Below are 5,919 nucleotides of genomic sequence, written 5' to 3' on the forward strand. Positions count from 1 at the left end.
CAGAGACATGTAGGAGGAGATGTATGAAGGCAGCAGACCAAGAAGTGATTTAAAGATGAAAATGTACCAGTGAGAGAGTCTGCGTGAAGTTAATGATGTCCAGTTAACCAGTGAATACAGGGTGCAATAGTGGGTACGATAATCACAGCCAGTTATGAATCTTAGTGCACCATGATAGACAGCATCCAACATCTGCAGGGTTCTTGTAGGAGCGTTCATGTAAATAATATCACCAAAATCAATTGAGGGAAGGAAAGTCACAGATACAAGGCGTTTTCTAGCATTCAGGGTTAGACAGGATTTGTTTCTGAAAAAGAAACCCAGTTTAACTTTCAGTTTCTTTACCAAGTTTTCCACATGGAGCTTAAAAGAGAGATGTGAGTCGACCAAGATACCCAAATATTTATAGGAATCAACAAACTCAATGGGGACACCATTTGAGGATAAAATCAGAGGAAGAACTGCTGGGACCAACTTCCTATTTGAAAAAAGCATCCCTTTGGTTTTGTCGGCATTTAGGACAAGTTTGAGGCGGAACAAATCTGTCTGGATGTAGTTGAATACAGATTTCAAAAGCTGGAAAGCCTTAGCAACAGTTTTAGCTCGGCAATAAACAACTGTGTCATCAGCATAGAAATGTATGGATGCATTAGGGATGTTTTTACCTACATTATGTATGTAGATTGTAAAAAGGGTGGGTCCTAAGACTGAGCCTTGTGGTACACCATTGTTAACTGTTAAATAAGTGGAGGAAGTACCATTATGTTGAACACATTGCCTCCGGTCTGAAAGATAGTTAGAGAACCAACCAATGGTGTGTTCTGAGAAACCAATTTCTGAGAGTTTATGACACAAGATGTTATGATCCACAGTGTCAAAAGCTTTAGACAGGTCTAAGAAAAGTGCAGCACAATAATCCTTAGCATCCAGTGCTTCAACAACGTCATTAAGAACCTTCAGTGAAGCAGTGGTTGTGCTGTGTTGTTTCCTGAAACCAGATTGATGTGGAGGTAAGATGTTAAATGAGTCCAGGTAATTTTTGATTTGAGAGTTTATCAGTTTTTCTAGAACCTTGGCTAAAATGCAGAGTTTAGAGATTGGTCGATAGTTGTTCAGTGAGGTGGGGTCACCTCCCTTCAGCAAAGGAAGAACAAAGGCTGTTTTCCAAGTGTCTGGGATGGAGTTTTGTCTTATGGAGAGATTGAAGATATGGGTCACAGGGACTGTGATGATGTGAGCAGCCAGCCTTAAATAATAAGGTGGAAGTTCATCTGGACCTGCAGATTTTTCAGGGTCAAGATCTTTTAACAGTTTATTAACCTCACTGACTGAGAATGGAGAAAAAGAGAAGCTGTGATTAACTGAGGATTGACTTGTAGTAGGGATTTGATTTGTAGAAGTTTGGTTATTAGGGGGAATGGCTGATTTTCTGTTAGTAACTGTGTCAAATAAAGAACTAGAAGCAACAAAGTGTTTGTTGAAACAGTTCAGGATCTCGTGCTTATTTGACACAGGAACAGAGTTAATGCGAAGTTGTGATGGGAGGTCAGATGATTGGGTGCCTGAGAGAGATTTGATGGTTTTCCAGAATCTGTTAGGGTCATTTAGATTTTTGGAGGTCTGAGATAAGAAATAGTTGTGTTTTGCTGCTTTGACAGCAGTAGTACATTTATTCCTCATCTGTCGAAAACTCAACCAGTGTCTGAGTCAGATTTTCTCGCTGCAGCCCAAAGATGATCTCTCCTGTGCAGGAGGTCAGCTAGCTCTGGAGTAAACCAGGAACTGTCTCGTCCCTTTATTCTGAACTGACGAAAAGGAGCATATTTGTTCACAAAAAAAAGAAACTATTATGAAAATAGTTCCAAGCGGAGTTCACGTCATCAGTTAACAGAATATGATGCCAGTCAAAGTGAGTCAGATCCCAGAGGAATGCCTGTTCACAAAAATGTTTCAGATCCCTTTTTTGAATTAATCTGGGCTTAGAAGGTGGAAGTTTAATATCTCTCAAAGCAGCTGTCACACAATGATCACTCAAAATATCAGCGAATACACCTGTACCAGGGAATTTGTGAGGCAAATTAGTTAGAAATAGGTCCAAGATAGAAGATTTTTCAGGACGGTTTTTATTTAATCTAGTGGGAGAGTCGATCAGTTGGGTTAAATTGAGAGACAGGCAGCATTCCTTGAATTTATTTTCCTTAAGGAGGGTCGACTTACACCAATCAATGTTGAGGTCTCCAGCCAAAAGGATCTCTTCAAATTTTAAATTACTAAGAAATTCCTTCAGTGCAGACAGAGCCTCAGGTGATGCTGAGGGGGGGCGGTAGCAGCAGACTACAGTTAAGATCTGACCTCCATTCAAGGTGATGTTTACAGATAAGGCTTCAAACTGGTTTGGAATTGTTTTAGAAGACACAAGACTAGCAATCAAAGAACCTTTGATGTAAACAGCGACTCCCCCCCCCCCACAGCGGTAGATGTTAAATCCATTGATTGCCATTACAGATTTGTTGATCCAGGTTTCAGAGATAAAGATAACATCTGCCCCAGAAGAACTGATCAGAATTTTCAAAGCATCAAGTTTTTTCAGAAGGCTACGAGCGTTTACATGCAGAAAATGAAGCCCAGACACGTTCTTAAAGTCATTTGGTGTGCTATAATTAGTGGGGGGTCCAGGGTTGGGCTGAATCCCTGAGAGCAGTAACAAAATTATTATCAGACATTTTCTTGAGTTTTTTGTGACTGATATGTAATTGCAAGAGTTAACAGTGTGACAATTAGCCCCCATAATCGAACCATGAGAAACATTAATGTCAATGTGAAGAAGAATCAATGTGAAGAAGACAAAGGAGATGATTGTGGACTTCAGAAGGATCAAAAACATCTACACCCCCCTGAACATAAGAGGATCTGCGGTGGAAGTGGTCTCCAGCTACAAGTACTTGGGTGTACACATGAATGACAATCTCAGCTGGAGCAACAACACCACCAGCCTGATCAAGAAAGCTCATCAGAGACTCTACTTCCTCAGACGGCTGAGGCGAGCTGGTCTGGGAAGCTCAGTCCTCACCTCCTTCTACAGGTGTGCAGTGGAGAGCATCCTGTGCTCGAGCATCGATGTGTGGCATGGAGGCTGCACAGCTGCAGAAAGAAAAGCTTTGCAGAGAGTGGTGAAGGCTGCACAGAAATCTGTCGGAATCAGCCTCCCCACCATCACAGACATCTACACCTCCAGATGCAGGAAGAGGGCCACCTGCATCATGAAGGACCCCGCTCACCCAGCACACACACTTTTTGCCCCACTCCCCTCAGGAAGGAGGTTAAGGAGCATTAAGTGTAGAACAACTAGACTGAGGAACAGCTTCTACCCTGAGGCTGTTAGACTCATGAATCTCTAACTAGAATAATCACTGTGAAAAAACATATCATGTTGCTGCTGATCTGTTTCATGTTGCTGCTGATCTGTTTCAATGTTGATGTGTTCATGCGTGCACATCTGCTCACAGACTCTTGTTCATGTTTGTGCTGATGTTCAATGTTTTATGTTATGAGTGCTTAGTGTATATTTAGTTGATGTTTTTTCTTAGTTCATATCTTAGATGTTATTACTGTTTTTCCTATAAATTTTATTGTTGGATATAAGTGGGACCCCGTGTACATAATTTCGCTCTACCACATGTACCACATGAGGTGCGAATGACAATAAAGAAACTCTGACTCTGACTCTGATTAATGAAGATGTGATCATTCAGAACCCAAAAACAGTGAAAGTTGCAGTGATGGGCAGATTCAGGTGTATTAACAAGATTCAGTGACTCCAGATAGTCTGAGAACTGAAAATAGTGACAATAATATGAATGATGCAGAAAAGTTTCAGACCATAAAACGTCACAGTTCAAATGGGCAAACAAACCCGACGAGGTGGCCCAACTGCAGTTTGAGTTGGGCTGAGAGGGGCTCCGGCCCCCCAGTGAAGATGGATGGATACTCCCATGGGAAACAGAATCTGGGTCCAGAATCAACAGGCCGAAACAGAAACAGATAATTAGCAGCAAATAGAAGAGCGAGCTGCTAGAAAATCCTCCTGAAGTGAAAGGCATGATCCAAGCTCATTTCAGGTCAACAGGGGCCATCAGCGTGATCCGGAATAAAATTAATTATTATCCAGGTGAGTTTGGATGGAGGCCTGCAGCAACTCCGATACAAACTCCGAACTTCTCTCGAGCACCACGCAGCGCTGCTCCCCTGCTTCTCTGCACGACACCTCTGCACCTGACAGCACGAGAGGCACCGCCGGTGAAAAACGAGACTGACCGGAGAGGCTGAAGTCGACACTGGTCCGGTCCGATTCTGCTCCAGTCCGGCTCCGGCGCTCCACAGCACGAGAGACGAAGAGGCTGAAGATATCCCTGGCCCAGTTCGGCTTCGGTCCGGTGGCGCTTCAAAGCACTGGAGCGTCTCCTCCAGGTGAACACAGCGATTCCACGGAGGTGGACAGTCCTTCGGTGACAGTAGCGGGCTGCTCACTGAAACTGAGACCAGCTCTGTTGAAGACGAAATCCCCACAGCCACCTCGGTTCGGTTCTGGTCCAATTCGAGGGTCACAGGTACACTTCCCCCACACCAATGAAGACACCACGAGGGCCAGTCCAGCAGAAAACCAGCGAAATACCACCCGGCAATTTTTGTCGGAACCAGGTAGAACCACAAAGGTCCAGATAAGAGTTTGTTGAGGTCCAGAGAGAGAGAGAAAAAATACCGGACCTTCGTGCGACGACTCCCTGGCTCGAGGGGCCACCTGGCCGGCAGGGTGCGCTCAGAGTGACCGGTGGGGTGGGAGCGGCCGGTCCTGGACCAAAATATATTTTTGGACGGTCCCATCCAGCTCTCTGAGTCACTGAATACCGAATTCGGATGGAAGGAGGACCAACTTTAGTCTGGTTCGAAAAAAACGGGTCAGTTTGATGATAAAAGACTGCAGAGAAGCCGGAAGGAGCTGCTGTCCATCAGCTCGCCAGAAGTGGAAGTGAGAGTGAAACTTTCATATATTTCAGATTCATTGCACACCAACTGAAATATTTCAGGTCTTTAATTGTTTTAATACTGATGTTTATGACATACAGATTCATGTGATTAAAGTCTCCATCCACTACATAAAGAGCCTCAGGGTGTTTGTTCTGCAGAGAGCTGAGGAGATCATGAAGTTCCTGCAGAACTTGATTAGCATTAGCATCTGAAGCTATGAAAACAACTGTTATGAAAGTCATTGTGAACTCACAGGGTAGATAATGAGGTTGACATTTCAGTGTTAGCTGCTCCAAAGCCTTGGAACATTAGCTTTTTACCAGCATACAGTTTGTGCTTCAACTTTTACTCATGGAAATGCAATCTCCGCCTCCCTTCGATTTCCCTGTTAGCTCGCTGCAGCGATCCACTTGAAAAAAGATTTTGTCATTCAGCTAGAAGGCTGAATCCGGAATTTCGCTTGCAATCCATGTTTCTGTGAGGAAGAGCACCAAACTTCATCATCTCTTCTGAGACACCCACTCTCAGACAAAGAAAATACATCTTTTTGTCCAATGAGTGGACATTCGACAGAATGAGAGATGGTATCTGGAGTTTTCCAGCTTTATCGTTAGCACGTAGCCTGACCATAAACCCCGCCTGGCATCCTCTCTTCTTTAGCCGGGAGCAGAGCTTCTTCTTCTGCCTGTTGGAACGCCTCTGCTACAGCTTCCAGGTAGATGACTTTAAGATCTGCATTCTGTCAAGTGTAATTTTGAGTTCATTGCTGATTTCAGAGGCCACACCTAGTCTGTATGGTTTACCTAAAAACCACAAACAAGGTGTACCTTTAAGACCTATTGTTAGCATGATTAACTCTGTCACTTACAATGTTTCCAAATATCTGGCGTCTGT

Source organism: Nematolebias whitei, chromosome 3 (assembly GCF_014905685.2).
Source record: "Nematolebias whitei isolate Nwh7 chromosome 3, NemWhi1, whole genome shotgun sequence".
NCBI lineage: Eukaryota > Metazoa > Chordata > Actinopteri > Cyprinodontiformes > Rivulidae > Nematolebias > Nematolebias whitei.